The sequence below is a fragment of the Oncorhynchus clarkii genome, unplaced genomic scaffold (genome assembly GCF_045791955.1).
Source record: "Oncorhynchus clarkii lewisi isolate Uvic-CL-2024 unplaced genomic scaffold, UVic_Ocla_1.0 unplaced_contig_2377_pilon_pilon, whole genome shotgun sequence".
Lineage (NCBI taxonomy): Eukaryota > Metazoa > Chordata > Actinopteri > Salmoniformes > Salmonidae > Oncorhynchus > Oncorhynchus clarkii.
In genome coordinates, this window is record NW_027261147.1 from 413,944 (window position 1) to 432,619 (window position 18,676).

The following is an 18,676-nucleotide window of genomic DNA, read 5'->3' on the forward strand; positions in this document are numbered from 1 at the left end:
AATCATGTATTTATTAACTAACTAAACAATCACAGAACTGCACAAACAAACAAAGGAAATATGGTTACAAGAAATGATAGGGGGATGTGCCCTAGTGGGCTAAACCAGCATGGAGGCTTGGTGTACAAAAGGGAAGTGGGGGTCGACTGAGAAAAGACAACACACAGTTGATAATTATAACAATTGAAATGCTAATCCTTTGCACATGAACGCTCACTCATTCGGGAACAATTGCAATCAATATATATATTTACGCTCAGTGTGTCGGGATCTCTGCTGAAAAGTTAGTTTCTGTTGGAGAGTTTCCGTCCTCTCTCTCTCTCTCTCTATCATGGTTAGAGTGGTTAGCTCAGAGTGACATTCATTCATGTCGTTATGGATAGGTGTTTCGGTGGTTGTTGTTCTTCGCGTTCAATGATACCGAATTCCTAGCTGTAGACTAGTAATTAATATCAAAGACTTGTTCTTATTCTGTCGGTATCGATAGTCTAAGAGTTTAACCACGTGGTATGGTTAAAAGATTCAGCAGTCTGGTCTCAAACCTTGGCCCTCTCGTTATCGAGGTAAGCTGGTCTGCATCCTTTGTCCTCTCGTGATTGAGAGAAAACATGGTCTGTTGAGACATTCTCAAAGTTGGGGTTTAATTCGGGAGTTGCAGAAAAGGGCCTGTCCCAGGATGCCCGACCCTAACTGGGCTTATGGGCGGTCCTCTGATTTAGTTAAACTAAAAAGGGAATTGGAGTTTCCTTCAGTTCTTCATCGATCTTTTATACCTTCTCCGGAACATAAATGTTGTTCAGACCTTAAGTTCTGTGAGGTGGAAGAAATTCCTTTGTTCTCTGTGAAAACTCATTCTGTCTCCATATTGTGGCCATGAGGAGATCATCTCCTCAGGAATTTACGACCTCTCTCTGACCACAGCAGCCTGTGTGTAGGAGGCAGACAGAGGGGGTGGGGCTTGCTGTACCCAAAGAAGGCAACGTCATGACAATATCTATCTATGTGGAGAGACCACCGTTTGTCTGGATACTAACTATCTACGAGGAGAGACCACCGTCTGTCTGGATACTATCTATGAGGAGAGACCACTGTCTGTCTGGATACTAGCTATCTATGAGGAGAGACCACCGTCTGTCTGGATACTATCTATCTATGAGGAGAGACCACTGTCTGTCTGGATAATAACTATCTATGAGGAGAGACCACTGTCTGTCTGGATACTAACTATCTATGAAGAGAGACCACTGTCTGTCTGGATATTATCTATGAAGAGAGACCACTGTCTCTCTGGATACTAACTATCTACACCTGAGGAGTGACCACTGACAGTGATTACGAACTTTTGACTCTTTGACCTTTAGTACCCTGACTCCTGACCTCTCATTGAATTGCAGTGTTCACGTTCCAGTCAGAACTAGTAAACTTTGCTAACCTAGGCGGAATATCCAGATCCCAAGATTCCCACTTTGGAGGAATCATCCAGCTCTAGGCAAATAAGTTAGTGGTGAAAAAATGATGCCATAGTTGAAGTATTGTGATTAGAAAACATTTTTACACCAAAAGCTTTTAATTCTCTGTCAACATTAAATTATACACTGAGTGTCCAAAACATTAGGTACCCCTTCCTAATATTGTGTTGCACCTCCTTTTGCCCTCAAAACAGCCTCAAGTGCATGGACTCTACAAGGTGTCTAACGCGTTCCACAGGGATGCTGGCCCATGTTGACTCCAATGCTTCCCACAGTTGTGTCAAGTTGGCTGGATGTCCTTTGGGTGGTGGACCATTCTTGATACCACAGGAAAGTGTTGAACGTGAAGAAGCCAGTAGCGTTGCAGTTTTTGACACAAACTGGTGACCCTGGCACCTACTGCCATATCCCGTTCAAAGGCACTTACATCTTGTGTCTGGCCCATTCACCCTATGAATGGCACACATACACAATCCATGCCTCAATTATCTCAAGACTTAACAATCCTTCTTTAACCTGTCTCCTCCCCTTCATCTACACTGTTTGAAGTGGATTTAACAAGTGACATCAATAAGGGATCATAGCTTTCACCTGGATTCACCTGGTCAGTCTATGTCATGGAAAGAGCAGGTGTTCCTAATGTTTTGTACACTCAGTGTATAAATCCCTGTAGAGTCTATTGGCGCACTGGTGCATCAATCTAAGTCCCATAATATAAAAAATCCCCTCAAAAATCCCCATTAAAATCAGTTTAAGCTGAAGATATGTTTTTTTGTATACGTTTTTTGGCCATGCATGTGTTTCATTCCACCGCATCTCCCTTCTGCATCTGCAGTGTCAGGTGGCCGGGCTACAGAGGTGTTTGTCAGACCATGAGACATCCCAATAATCGGTTTTCTCACTAAAACGTCTGTAGCATAGGAACGGTTTGGCCTAAACTCTGTGGAAAGGTCAGACTCTCTTTTTTTGTCCGGTTTGCTCTACGACCCCCACAAGCCCCACAGGACTCATCTGAAGTTGATACCATCGATGTGCCATCTTCTGTTTGTAGGGACGGTAGAGGGAAAGGATATTATAGGAATTGTGGTATTTATATAACATTTCCCATAGAATAACAATTATTCGGAGAATACCCACCAATACAGCACTATGTGTACATTCAGAGGGAGCTGGTCTCTGTATTACTGAGTGTTCATACCACTGACATACTATTATGAGCTGTTCTGACTGCAACTAAGCATTTATATAAGGTCATTTAAATGTTATACATGGTTATACCTAGTTATAACCACTTATAACCATAGGCATTTTGATCAGAACAAGTTGGTTGACAAAGTCATGGAAGTTTTTAACAATTGAACAACTGAACAGCTCTGCCACCTTCCTCTGTGGATGACGTGTATTGAGAAACAGATCTCTACCTTAAGCAGAAAGGTTTTAATGGGGGATTTTGTATTATTATGCTAATTAGATCATATAAAATAAATATGCATCCACACTATGCACACTATGCATCCATTCTCCCTGTCACAAAGGGATTCATGGCTGATTTAAGATGAAATCGTCAACCCTGTTTTAGTCAACCCTGTTTCAGTCAACCCTGTTTCAGTCAACCCTGTTTCAGTCAACCCTGTTTCAGTCAACCCTGTTTTAGTCAACCCTGTTTTAGTCAACCCTGTTTCAGTCAACCCTGTTTCAGTCAACCCTGTTTTAGTCAACCCTGTTTCAGTCAACCCTGTTTCAGTCAACCCTGTTTCAGTCAACCCTGTTTTAGTCAACCCTGTTTCAGTCAACCCTGTTTTAGTCAACACTGTTACTTTATTTGGCACTTAATAGGCACTTTGAATGTTAAAATTAGGTGAAATATTAAGTAGTTTTCTTTTTTCCCAAGTTGCACTTCTCAAAGGGGGCCATATTGGTATTACTACATAGCTACAGTTTCAAGTCATGAAGATTGAATGAATTAATTGATTTTATTTGACAAATGTAAAATATATTTAACCTCTTACTTCTACCCCCTCCTTTTTCGAAAATTCTGTTAAAAATCGCGCAACTTTTCAGCGTCCTGCTACTCATGCCAGGAATATAGTATATGCATATGATTAGTATGTGTGGATAGAAAACACTCTGAAGTTTATAAAACTGGTTAAATCACGGCTGTGACTATAACAGATTGTGTGTTTCATTGAAAAACGCAAGAAAAACTGCTCTCTGAAAGCTAAAAATAATTTCCATAAGTCACTTCCACGAGTTGTTAAAAGAGAACAGAATTTAATATCGAACTGCCTATCAAGTGAAGACCTATTGAAAAGACATCGCCCTGTAATCATTTTGATAGATTATAAACGTTTACTAATACCTAAAGTTGGATTACAAAAGGATTTCGAAGTGTTTTGTGAAAGTTTATCGTCGACTTTTTTAATTTTAAAAAATTACGCAGCGTTTAAAAACAATGATTTTTTCTGAATGACACAGCTTCCATACAAAGCTATTTTGGGTATATATGGACCGATTTAAACGAAAAAAAGACCCAATAGTGATGTTTATGGGGCATATAGGAGTGCCAAGAAAGAAGCTCGTCAAAGGTAATGAATGTTTTATATTTTATTTCTGCGTTTTGGGTAGCGCCGGCTACCGCAAAATCTGTTGTTTACGTGTCGTGCTGGCATTTTGGGGGGTGCATGCTATCAGATAATAGCTTCTGATGCTTTCGCCGAAAAGCATTTTAAAAATCTGACTTGCTGGCTAGGTTCACAACGAGTGTGGCTTTAATTCAATACCCTGCTTGTGAATTTTGATCAAAGATTGAGTTGTAACGAGTACATTTAGCATTTAGCGTAGCGCATTTGCATTTCCAGGGGCATACTTGAGACGTCTGCGTCTCAAGTATGGTCAAGAAGTTGTTTCCTTAGCCGAGTAGAATACATGTATATAAAAAAATCACAGATGATTAAAAACACAATTGTCTAACAAAATGTCCATATTTCCATGTACATTAGAAGTTCACCTCTTGAACCCTTTTTGAATCACAAACAGATGAATTAAATGACCCCAAAAAGTTTGATCTGATTGTATTATTTTGAATCACCTACAGTATACATGTTATTATTTATCCCCTAATGTGTTTATAAATTCATCAAGGACCATGTTTAACATTAATATTGAAAGTATTACAGCTCATTTCCGTCTTTTTTTACCGTCTTATCTTCTTTATCCAAGTGACAAGAGCTGCTATACCAAAACCAGCTGCCCCAACCAACAGAATTGGTCCTACTACCACAGCCACTACTGGGACTACAGCAAGTACTGTAGTCCCAGCTACTACTGCCCCAACAGCTGCTGCTGAAGTTAAACCTATCGCAATATTTTCTCTTTTTGCTCTTTCCCGTCTCCTCTTTTCCTCCCGTCTCCTCATTTCTTCTTCCCATCTCCTCCTTTCTTGCTCCCGTATCTCATCCTCTCTTCTCCTCCTCTCTTCCTCCATCTCCTGTCTCTTCCTCTCCTCCTCCTCTTCGATCTTCCTCTGGGCCTCCTGGTACATCTCATTGGTGTAGTGCTCTCCTCCATTCATCTTCACCATCTCTTCTATCTTCCTCAGCAGCACATTGACCTAAAGACGGTCATCCCTCTGACCATTATTGAGACAATGGTATCTTCCCCAACAACTTTTGATCAGTTCCTGAATTGAAACACAAGGATTCAGACATTCCTCAACTGCTTTCCCCTTCAAATGATCTTTACCAGTGAACAGAATGATGGTGTACTTTGATGCTTCTTCTCCAAAGTTCTCCTGGATCCACTTCACAGTGTTCCTCTCCTCCTCTGTGAACCTCCCCAGTCTGATCACCAGCAGGAAGGCGTGGGGTCCTGGGACTGACATGTAGATGGCCTTTTCTATCTCACTTTTCATCTCTTCTTTGGGCATTGTTGTGTCATAGAGCCCCGGGGTGTCGATGACATCAATCTTCCTCCCATCCACCACTCCACTCTGTTTCTCACAGTGAACAGTCAGACTCAGGGGAGAAGTCTACTTTCAACCCCTCCCTGTGTGTGCTGGACCTTGGTATTGACAAGTGAAGTGTGTGTGTGTGTGTGTGTGTGTGTGTGTGTGTGTGTGTGTGTGTGTGTGTGTGTGTGTGTGTGTGTGTGTGTGTGTACTGGACCTTGGTATTGACCAGTGAAGGCTTGCAGACAGAGTGTCAACAGGAACAGAATCTTCAGAGTCCCTCCTCTTCCTCGTTCCATCTCTGCTACAATCGGCCAATCAACAACCTTATTACAAAAAACAAAGTCCAGATAAACTAAATCAGAATTTCTTCTCAACCTTTTCACTTTAAAACAATGTGAACTATAAAAAGAGCACTGATATGTGTTGTAACTGTGGTAAAACAACGTACATTCCCTAACAAGGTAACCAGCATCAGGAAAACATAATGTACTCACATGGGGGAGGTCAAATGACATTCTAAACGTGCGTATCATTCTACAGTTGACATTCTAAACGTGCGTATCATTCTACAGTTGACATTCTAAACGTGCGTATCATTCTACAGTTGACATTCTAAACGTGCGTATCATTCTACAGTTGACATTCTAAACGTGCGTATCATTCTACAGTTGACATTCTAAACGTGCGTATCATTCTACAGTTGACATTCTAAACGTGCGTATCATTCTACAGTTGACATTCTAAACGTGCGTATCATTCTACAGTTGACATTCTAAACGTGCGTATCATTCTACAGTTGACATTCTAAACGTGCGTATCATTCTACAGTTGACATTCTAAACGTGCGTATCATTCTACAGTTGACATTCTAAACGTGCGTATCATTCTACAGTTGACATTCTAAACGTGCGTATCATTCTACAGTTGACATTCTAAACGTGCGTATCATACTACAGTTGACATTCTAAACGTGCGTATCATACTACAGTTGACATTCTAAACGTGCGTATCATTCTACAGTTGACATTCTAAACGTGCGTATCATTCTACAGTTGACATTCTGCTTCTTGTTTGGGACCAGATGGACCAGTTCAAGATAAATGTCTCAGATAAAAGTGAAAAACATGTATAAATACAAACATATAGAAAAATGTGATTGTTGACATCTGAATCGTTTGATAATATATGCATAAATGTCAACAAACAACAACTCAATAAAATGTTTATTATAATTTTTTAAAATACTGTGCAATAGATTGTTGAGTATTTCATTAGAAAGGTAGTTAAGTTGAATAGTCACTTTTAGTGAAGTTGCGTGTATCTGTTAATTGTCCCAAGTTGTGACCGTGAGAGCTGTAGCTATGTGCTGCACCTTATAGTCATTTCTAGCCACTGAGACAAATAATTCACCTCAGGACAGACAGAGGCTGAAATCTGATTGGGTGTCACTATTATCAACCTCCTCTGACAACTCAACCTTGGATTAGCCACAACTCTGGGTAAAATGAAATGTGTTGGACACATACATGCCTCCTTCTGGGGAAATAAAGGTACATTTTTCACTATATATTTGTCTAGCCTGGTCCCAGATCTGTTTGTGGTCTTTCCAACTCCATTGATCACTATCAAGCCATGACAATGAGTGACAAGGAGTTGTAATGATAGCACAAAGACTGGCACTCAGGGTATTAGTTGTCTAGGTCTTCTGATGTAATTGTTATGTCCTGCTCAGTGGTTACCCTCTACACATCTATGTATTCAGAGAAACTCGACAGTATAAGCATTAACATCACAAAGAGGTTCATTTCCAAGATGACAGCGGATAATACTGTCGTGTCTTTACTATCCTTAACTGAAGTCTTAGTTTTTAACAAAGATTCTCTGTATTTATTATTAAGGGATTAAACTGATTAATCATGTAACTGTAATTAACTAGAAAGTTGGGGCACCAAGGAAAATATTCAGATTATAAAGATATAATTTTCCTAATATAACTTTTCAGATATTTTATATCTGATCAATTAGTCTTCAAATTAATTATTTACTTTACCTCACATTAGTCTCATTCCAAACGTCGTAAATCTGCACGAACCCAGTCTTCACTATGAGTCATCCATACATCAATTGTCTTAATTAAATCATGTATTTATTAACTAACTAAACAATCACAGAACTGCACAAACAAACAAAGGAAATATGGTTACAAGAAATGATAGGGGGATGTGCCCTAGTGGGCTAAACCAGCATGGAGGCTTGGTGTACAAAAGGGAAGTGGGGGTCGACTGAGAAAAGACAACACACAGTTGATAATTATAACAATTGAAATGCTAATCCTTTGCACATGAACGCTCACTCATTCGGGAACAATTGCAATCAATATATATATTTACGCTCAGTGTGTCGGGATCTCTGCTGAAAAGTTAGTTTCTGTTGGAGAGTTTCCGTCCTCTCTCTCTCTCTCTCTATCATGGTTAGAGTGGTTAGCTCAGAGTGACATTCATTCATGTCGTTATGGATAGGTGTTTCGGTGGTTGTTGTTCTTCGCGTTCAATGATACCGAATTCCTAGCTGTAGACTAGTAATTAATATCAAAGACTTGTTCTTATTCTGTCGGTATCGATAGTCTAAGAGTTTAACCACGTGGTATGGTTAAAAGATTCAGCAGTCTGGTCTCAAACCTTGGCCCTCTCGTTATCGAGGTAAGCTGGTCTGCATCCTTTGTCCTCTCGTGATTGAGAGAAAACATGGTCTGTTGAGACATTCTCAAAGTTGGGGTTTAATTCGGGAGTTGCAGAAAAGGGCCTGTCCCAGGATGCCCGACCCTAACTGGGCTTATGGGCGGTCCTCTGATTTAGTTAAACTAAAAAGGGAATTGGAGTTTCCTTCAGTTCTTCATCGATCTTTTATACCTTCTCCGGAACATAAATGTTGTTCAGACCTTAAGTTCTGTGAGGTGGAAGAAATTCCTTTGTTCTCTGTGAAAACTCATTCTGTCTCCATATTGTGGCCATGAGGAGATCATCTCCTCAGGAATTTACGACCTCTCTCTGACCACAGCAGCCTGTGTGTAGGAGGCAGACAGAGGGGGTGGGGCTTGCTGTACCCAAAGAAGGCAACGTCATGACAATATCTATCTATGTGGAGAGACCACCGTTTGTCTGGATACTAACTATCTACGAGGAGAGACCACCGTCTGTCTGGATACTATCTATGAGGAGAGACCACTGTCTGTCTGGATACTAGCTATCTATGAGGAGAGACCACCGTCTGTCTGGATACTATCTATCTATGAGGAGAGACCACTGTCTGTCTGGATAATAACTATCTATGAGGAGAGACCACTGTCTGTCTGGATACTAACTATCTATGAAGAGAGACCACTGTCTGTCTGGATATTATCTATGAAGAGAGACCACTGTCTCTCTGGATACTAACTATCTACACCTGAGGAGTGACCACTGACAGTGATTACGAACTTTTGACTCTTTGACCTTTAGTACCCTGACTCCTGACCTCTCATTGAATTGCAGTGTTCACGTTCCAGTCAGAACTAGTAAACTTTGCTAACCTAGGCGGAATATCCAGATCCCAAGATTCCCACTTTGGAGGAATCATCCAGCTCTAGGCAAATAAGTTAGTGGTGAAAAAATGATGCCATAGTTGAAGTATTGTGATTAGAAAACATTTTTACACCAAAAGCTTTTAATTCTCTGTCAACATTAAATTATACACTGAGTGTCCAAAACATTAGGTACCCCTTCCTAATATTGTGTTGCACCTCCTTTTGCCCTCAAAACAGCCTCAAGTGCATGGACTCTACAAGGTGTCTAACGCGTTCCACAGGGATGCTGGCCCATGTTGACTCCAATGCTTCCCACAGTTGTGTCAAGTTGGCTGGATGTCCTTTGGGTGGTGGACCATTCTTGATACCACAGGAAAGTGTTGAACGTGAAGAAGCCAGTAGCGTTGCAGTTTTTGACACAAACTGGTGACCCTGGCACCTACTGCCATATCCCGTTCAAAGGCACTTACATCTTGTGTCTGGCCCATTCACCCTATGAATGGCACACATACACAATCCATGCCTCAATTATCTCAAGACTTAACAATCCTTCTTTAACCTGTCTCCTCCCCTTCATCTACACTGTTTGAAGTGGATTTAACAAGTGACATCAATAAGGGATCATAGCTTTCACCTGGATTCACCTGGTCAGTCTATGTCATGGAAAGAGCAGGTGTTCCTAATGTTTTGTACACTCAGTGTATAAATCCCTGTAGAGTCTATTGGCGCACTGGTGCATCAATCTAAGTCCCATAATATAAAAAATCCCCTCAAAAATCCCCATTAAAATCAGTTTAAGCTGAAGATATGTTTTTTTGTATACGTTTTTTGGCCATGCATGTGTTTCATTCCACCGCATCTCCCTTCTGCATCTGCAGTGTCAGGTGGCCGGGCTACAGAGGTGTTTGTCAGACCATGAGACATCCCAATAATCGGTTTTCTCACTAAAACGTCTGTAGCATAGGAACGGTTTGGCCTAAACTCTGTGGAAAGGTCAGACTCTCTTTTTTTGTCCGGTTTGCTCTACGACCCCCACAAGCCCCACAGGACTCATCTGAAGTTGATACCATCGATGTGCCATCTTCTGTTTGTAGGGACGGTAGAGGGAAAGGATATTATAGGAATTGTGGTATTTATATAACATTTCCCATAGAATAACAATTATTCGGAGAATACCCACCAATACAGCACTATGTGTACATTCAGAGGGAGCTGGTCTCTGTATTACTGAATGTTCATACCACTGACATACTATTATGAGCTGTTCTGACTGCAACTAAGCATTTATATAAGGTCATTTAAATGTTATACATGGTTATACCTAGTTATAACCACTTATAACCATAGGCATTTTGATCAGAACAAGTTGGTTGACAAAGTCATGGAAGTTTTTAACAATTGAACAACTGAACAGCTCTGCCACCTTCCTCTGTGGATGACGTGTATTGAGAAACAGATCTCTACCTTAAGCAGAAAGGTTTTAATGGGGGATTTTGTATTATTATGCTAATTAGATCATATAAAATAAATATGCATCCACACTATGCACACTATGCATCCATTCTCCCTGTCACAAAGGGATTCATGGCTGATTTAAGATGAAATCGTCAACCCTGTTTTAGTCAACCCTGTTTCAGTCAACCCTGTTTCAGTCAACCCTGTTTCAGTCAACCCTGTTTCAGTCAACCCTGTTTTAGTCAACCCTGTTTTAGTCAACCCTGTTTTAGTCAACACTGTTACTTTATTTGGCACTTAATAGGCACTTTGAATGTTAAAATTAGGTGAAATATTAAGTAGTTTTCTTTTTTCCCAAGTTGCACTTCTCAAAGGGGGCCATATTGGTATTACTACATAGCTACAGTTTCAAGTCATGAAGATTGAATGAATTAATTGATTTTATTTGACAAATGTAAAATATATTTAACCTCTTACTTCTACCCCCTCCTTTTTCGAAAATTCTGTTAAAAATCGCGCAACTTTTCAGCGTCCTGCTACTCATGCCAGGAATATAGTATATGCATATGATTAGTATGTGTGGATAGAAAACACTCTGAAGTTTATAAAACTGGTTAAATCACGGCTGTGACTATAACAGATTGTGTGTTTCATTGAAAAACGCAAGAAAAACTGCTCTCTGAAAGCTAAAAATAATTTCCATAAGTCACTTCCACGAGTTGTTAAAAGAGAACAGAATTTAATATCGAACTGCCTATCAAGTGAAGACCTATTGAAAAGACATCGCCCTGTAATCATTTTGATAGATTATAAACGTTTACTAATACCTAAAGTTGGATTACAAAAGGATTTCGAAGTGTTTTGTGAAAGTTTATCGTCGACTTTTTTAATTTTAAAAAATTACGCAGCGTTTAAAAACAATGATTTTTTCTGAATGACACAGCTTCCATACAAAGCTATTTTGGGTATATATGGACCGATTTAAACGAAAAAAAGACCCAATAGTGATGTTTATGGGGCATATAGGAGTGCCAAGAAAGAAGCTCGTCAAAGGTAATGAATGTTTTATATTTTATTTCTGCGTTTTGGGTAGCGCCGGCTACCGCAAAATCTGTTGTTTACGTGTCGTGCTGGCATTTTGGGGGGTGCATGCTATCAGATAATAGCTTCTGATGCTTTCGCCGAAAAGCATTTTAAAAATCTGACTTGCTGGCTAGGTTCACAACGAGTGTGGCTTTAATTCAATACCCTGCTTGTGAATTTTGATCAAAGATTGAGTTGTAACGAGTACATTTAGCATTTAGCGTAGCGCATTTGCATTTCCAGGGGCATACTTGAGACGTCTGCGTCTCAAGTATGGTCAAGAAGTTGTTTCCTTAGCCGAGTAGAATACATGTATATAAAAAAATCACAGATGATTAAAAACACAATTGTCTAACAAAATGTCCATATTTCCATGTACATTAGAAGTTCACCTCTTGAACCCTTTTTGAATCACAAACAGATGAATTAAATGACCCCAAAAAGTTTGATCTGATTGTATTATTTTGAATCACCTACAGTATACATGTTATTATTTATCCCCTAATGTGTTTATAAATTCATCAAGGACCATGTTTAACATTAATATTGAAAGTATTACAGCTCATTTCCGTCTTTTTTTACCGTCTTATCTTCTTTATCCAAGTGACAAGAGCTGCTATACCAAAACCAGCTGCCCCAACCAACAGAATTGGTCCTACTACCACAGCCACTACTGGGACTACAGCAAGTACTGTAGTCCCAGCTACTACTGCCCCAACAGCTGCTGCTGAAGTTAAACCTATCGCAATATTTTCTCTTTTTGCTCTTTCCCGTCTCCTCTTTTCCTCCCGTCTCCTCATTTCTTCTTCCCATCTCCTCCTTTCTTGCTCCCGTATCTCATCCTCTCTTCTCCTCCTCTCTTCCTCCATCTCCTGTCTCTTCCTCTCCTCCTCCTCTTCGATCTTCCTCTGGGCCTCCTGGTACATCTCATTGGTGTAGTGCTCTCCTCCATTCATCTTCACCATCTCTTCTATCTTCCTCAGCAGCACATTGACCTGAAGACGGTCATCCCTCTGACCATTATTGAGACAATGGTATCTTCCCCAACAACTTTTGATCAGTTCCTGAATTGAAACACAAGGATTCAGACATTCCTCAACTGCTTTCCCCTTCAAATGATCTTTACCAGTGAACAGAATGATGGTGTACTTTGATGCTTCTTCTCCAAAGTTCTCCTGGATCCACTTCACAGTGTTCCTCTCCTCCTCTGTGAACCTCCCCAGTCTGATCACCAGCAGGAAGGCGTGGGGTCCTGGGACTGACATGTAGATGGCCTTTTCTATCTCACTTTTCATCTCTTCTTTGGGCATTGTTGTGTCATAGAGCCCCGGGGTGTCGATGACATCAATCTTCCTCCCATCCACCACTCCACTCTGTTTCTCACAGTGAACAGTCAGACTCAGGGGAGAAGTCTACTTTCAACCCCTCCCTGTGTGTGCTGGACCTTGGTATTGACAAGTGAAGTGTGTGTGTGTGTGTGTGTGTGTGTGTGTGTGTGTGTGTGTGTGTGTGTGTGTGTGTGTGTGTGTGTGTGTGTGTGTACTGGACCTTGGTATTGACCAGTGAAGGCTTGCAGACAGAGTGTCAACAGGAACAGAATCTTCAGAGTCCCTCCTCTTCCTCGTTCCATCTCTGCTACAATCGGCCAATCAACAACCTTATTACAAAAAACAAAGTCCAGATAAACTAAATCAGAATTTCTTCTCAACCTTTTCACTTTAAAACAATGTGAACTATAAAAAGAGCACTGATATGTGTTGTAACTGTGGTAAAACAACGTACATTCCCTAACAAGGTAACCAGCATCAGGAAAACATAATGTACTCACATGGGGGAGGTCAAATGACATTCTAAACGTGCGTATCATTCTACAGTTGACATTCTAAACGTGCGTATCATTCTACAGTTGACATTCTAAACGTGCGTATCATTCTACAGTTGACATTCTAAACGTGCGTATCATTCTACAGTTGACATTCTAAACGTGCGTATCATTCTACAGTTGACATTCTAAACGTGCGTATCATTCTACAGTTGACATTCTAAACGTGCGTATCATTCTACAGTTGACATTCTAAACGTGCGTATCATTCTACAGTTGACATTCTAAACGTGCGTATCATTCTACAGTTGACATTCTAAACGTGCGTATCATTCTACAGTTGACATTCTAAACGTGCGTATCATTCTACAGTTGACATTCTAAACGTGCGTATCATTCTACAGTTGACATTCTAAACGTGCGTATCATTCTACAGTTGACATTCTAAACGTGCGTATCATACTACAGTTGACATTCTAAACGTGCGTATCATACTACAGTTGACATTCTAAACGTGCGTATCATTCTACAGTTGACATTCTAAACGTGCGTATCATTCTACAGTTGACATTCTGCTTCTTGTTTGGGACCAGATGGACCAGTTCAAGATAAATGTCTCAGATAAAAGTGAAAAACATGTATAAATACAAACATATAGAAAAATGTGATTGTTGACATCTGAATCGTTTGATAATATATGCATAAATGTCAACAAACAACAACTCAATAAAATGTTTATTATAATTTTTTAAAATACTGTGCAATAGATTGTTGAGTATTTCATTAGAAAGGTAGTTAAGTTGAATAGTCACTTTTAGTGAAGTTGCGTGTATCTGTTAATTGTCCCAAGTTGTGACCGTGAGAGCTGTAGCTATGTGCTGCACCTTATAGTCATTTCTAGCCACTGAGACAAATAATTCACCTCAGGACAGACAGAGGCTGAAATCTGATTGGGTGTCACTATTATCAACCTCCTCTGACAACTCAACCTTGGATTAGCCACAACTCTGGGTAAAATGAAATGTGTTGGACACATACATGCCTCCTTCTGGGGAAATAAAGGTACATTTTTCACTATATATTTGTCTAGCCTGGTCCCAGATCTGTTTGTGGTCTTTCCAACTCCATTGATCACTATCAAGCCATGACAATGAGTGACAAGGAGTTGTAATGATAGCACAAAGACTGGCACTCAGGGTATTAGTTGTCTAGGTCTTCTGATGTAATTGTTATGTCCTGCTCAGTGGTTACCCTCTACACATCTATGTATTCAGAGAAACTCGACAGTATAAGCATTAACATCACAAAGAGGTTCATTTCCAAGATGACAGCGGATAATACTGTCGTGTCTTTACTATCCTTAACTGAAGTCTTAGTTTTTAACAAAGATTCTCTGTATTTATTATTAAGGGATTAAACTGATTAATCATGTAACTGTAATTAACTAGAAAGTTGGGGCACCAAGGAAAATATTCAGATTATAAAGATATAATTTTCCTAATATAACTTTTCAGATATTTTATATCTGATCAATTAGTCTTCAAATTAATTATTTACTTTACCTCACATTAGTCTCATTCCAAACGTCGTAAATCTGCACGAACCCAGTCTTCACTATGAGTCATCCATACATCAATTGTCTTAATTAAATCATGTATTTATTAACTAACTAAACAATCACAGAACTGCACAAACAAACAAAGGAAATATGGTTACAAGAAATGATAGGGGGATGTGCCCTAGTGGGCTAAACCAGCATGGAGGCTTGGTGTACAAAAGGGAAGTGGGGGTCGACTGAGAAAAGACAACACACAGTTGATAATTATAACAATTGAAATGCTAATCCTTTGCACATGAACGCTCACTCATTCGGGAACAATTGCAATCAATATATATATTTACGCTCAGTGTGTCGGGATCTCTGCTGAAAAGTTAGTTTCTGTTGGAGAGTTTCCGTCCTCTCTCTCTCTCTCTCTATCATGGTTAGAGTGGTTAGCTCAGAGTGACATTCATTCATGTCGTTATGGATAGGTGTTTCGGTGGTTGTTGTTCTTCGCGTTCAATGATACCGAATTCCTAGCTGTAGACTAGTAATTAATATCAAAGACTTGTTCTTATTCTGTCGGTATCGATAGTCTAAGAGTTTAACCACGTGGTATGGTTAAAAGATTCAGCAGTCTGGTCTCAAACCTTGGCCCTCTCGTTATCGAGGTAAGCTGGTCTGCATCCTTTGTCCTCTCGTGATTGAGAGAAAACATGGTCTGTTGAGACATTCTCAAAGTTGGGGTTTAATTCGGGAGTTGCAGAAAAGGGCCTGTCCCAGGATGCCCGACCCTAACTGGGCTTATGGGCGGTCCTCTGATTTAGTTAAACTAAAAAGGGAATTGGAGTTTCCTTCAGTTCTTCATCGATCTTTTATACCTTCTCCGGAACATAAATGTTGTTCAGACCTTAAGTTCTGTGAGGTGGAAGAAATTCCTTTGTTCTCTGTGAAAACTCATTCTGTCTCCATATTGTGGCCATGAGGAGATCATCTCCTCAGGAATTTACGACCTCTCTCTGACCACAGCAGCCTGTGTGTAGGAGGCAGACAGAGGGGGTGGGGCTTGCTGTACCCAAAGAAGGCAACGTCATGACAATATCTATCTATGTGGAGAGACCACCGTTTGTCTGGATACTAACTATCTACGAGGAGAGACCACCGTCTGTCTGGATACTATCTATGAGGAGAGACCACTGTCTGTCTGGATACTAGCTATCTATGAGGAGAGACCACCGTCTGTCTGGATACTATCTATCTATGAGGAGAGACCACTGTCTGTCTGGATAATAACTATCTATGAGGAGAGACCACTGTCTGTCTGGATACTAACTATCTATGAAGAGAGACCACTGTCTGTCTGGATATTATCTATGAAGAGAGACCACTGTCTCTCTGGATACTAACTATCTACACCTGAGGAGTGACCACTGACAGTGATTACGAACTTTTGACTCTTTGACCTTTAGTACCCTGACTCCTGACCTCTCATTGAATTGCAGTGTTCACGTTCCAGTCAGAACTAGTAAACTTTGCTAACCTAGGCGGAATATCCAGATCCCAAGATTCCCACTTTGGAGGAATCATCCAGCTCTAGGCAAATAAGTTAGTGGTGAAAAAATGATGCCATAGTTGAAGTATTGTGATTAGAAAACATTTTTACACCAAAAGCTTTTAATTCTCTGTCAACATTAAATTATACACTGAGTGTCCAAAACATTAGGTACCCCTTCCTAATATTGTGTTGCACCTCCTTTTGCCCTCAAAACAGCCTCAAGTGCATGGACTCTACAAGGTGTCTAACGCGTTCCACAGGGATGCTGGCCCATGTTGACTCCAATGCTTCCCACAGTTGTGTCAAGTTGGCTGGATGTCCTTTGGGTGGTGGACCATTCTTGATACCACAGGAAAGTGTTGAACGTGAAGAAGCCAGTAGCGTTGCAGTTTTTGACACAAACTGGTGACCCTGGCACCTACTGCCATATCCCGTTCAAAGGCACTTACATCTTGTGTCTGGCCCATTCACCCTATGAATGGCACACATACACAATCCATGCCTCAATTATCTCAAGACTTAACAATCCTTCTTTAACCTGTCTCCTCCCCTTCATCTACACTGTTTGAAGTGGATTTAACAAGTGACATCAATAAGGGATCATAGCTTTCACCTGGATTCACCTGGTCAGTCTATGTCATGGAAAGAGCAGGTGTTCCTAATGTTTTGTACACTCAGTGTATAAATCCCTGTAGAGTCTATTGGCGCACTGGTGCATCAATCTAAGTCCCATAATATAAAAAATCCCCTCAAAAATCCCCATTAAAATCAGTTTAAGCTGAAGATATGTTTTTTTGTATACGTTTTTTGGCCATGCATGTGTTTCATTCCACCGCATCTCCCTTCTGCATCTGCAGTGTCAGGTGGCCGGGCTACAGAGGTGTTTGTCAGACCATGAGACATCCCAATAATCGGTTTTCTCACTAAAACGTCTGTAGCATAGGAACGGTTTGGCCTAAACTCTGTGGAAAGGTCAGACTCTCTTTTTTTGTCCGGTTTGCTCTACGACCCCCACAAGCCCCACAGGACTCATCTGAAGTTGATACCATCGATGTGCCATCTTCTGTTTGTAGGGACGGTAGAGGGAAAGGATATTATAGGAATTGTGGTATTTATATAACATTTCCCATAGAATAACAATTATTCGGAGAATACCCACCAATACAGCACTATGTGTACATTCAGAGGGAGCTGGTCTCTGTATTACTGAGTGTTCATACCACTGACATACTATTATGAGCTGTTCTGACTGCAACTAAGCATTTATATAAGGTCATTTAAATGTTATACATGGTTATACCTAGTTATAACCACTTATAACCATAGGCATTTTGATCAGAACAAGTTGGTTGACAAAGTCATGGAAGTTTTTAACAATTGAACAACTGAACAGCTCTGCCACCTTCCTCTGTGGATGACGTGTATTGAGAAACAGATCTCTACCTTAAGCAGAAAGGTTTTAATGGGGGATTTTGTATTATTATGCTAATTAGATCATATAAAATAAATATGCATCCACACTATGCACACTATGCATCCATTCTCCCTGTCACAAAGGGATTCATGGCTGATTTAAGATGAAATCGTCAACCCTGTTTTAGTCAACCCTGTTTCAGTCAACCCTGTTTCAGTCAACCCTGTTTTAGTCAACCCTGTTTCAGTCAACCCTGTTTCAGTCAACCCTGTTTCAGTCAACCCTGTTTCAGTCAACCCTGTTTCAGTCAACCCTGTTTCAGTCAACCCTGTTTTAGTCAACACTGTTACTTTATTTGGCACTTAATAGGCACTTTGAATGTTAAAATTAGGTGAAATATTAAGTAGTTTTCTTTTTTCCCAAGTTGCACTTCTCAAAGGGGGCCATATTGGTATTACTACATAGCTACAGTTTCAAGTCATGAAGATTGAATGAATTAATTGATTTTATTTGACAAATGTAAAATACATTTAATGTTTCCTTAGCCGAGTAGAATACATGTATATAAAAAAATCATAGATGATTAAAAACACAATTGTCTAACAAAATGTCCATATTTCTATTTAGTTTAGAAGTTCACCTCTTTAACCCTTTTTGAATCACAAACAGATGAATTAAATTACCTCAAAAAGGTTGATCTGATTTTTTTATTCATAATCACCTACAAGTATACATGTTATTATTTATCCCCTAATGTGTTTATAAATTCATCAAGGACCATGTTTAACATTAATATTGAAAGTATTACAGCTCATTTTCATCTTTTT

General features: G+C 40.0%; 2 pseudogenes; both read right to left on the reverse strand.

Moving 5' to 3' along the window:
* Positions 1-4,662: 4,662 nt before the first annotated feature.
* LOC139405443 (GTPase IMAP family member 4-like) lies at positions 4,663-5,714 on the reverse strand (annotated as a pseudogene).
* Positions 5,715-12,096: 6,382 nt separating this feature from the next.
* LOC139405444 (GTPase IMAP family member 4-like) lies at positions 12,097-13,148 on the reverse strand (annotated as a pseudogene).
* Positions 13,149-18,676: the final 5,528 nt, after the last annotated feature.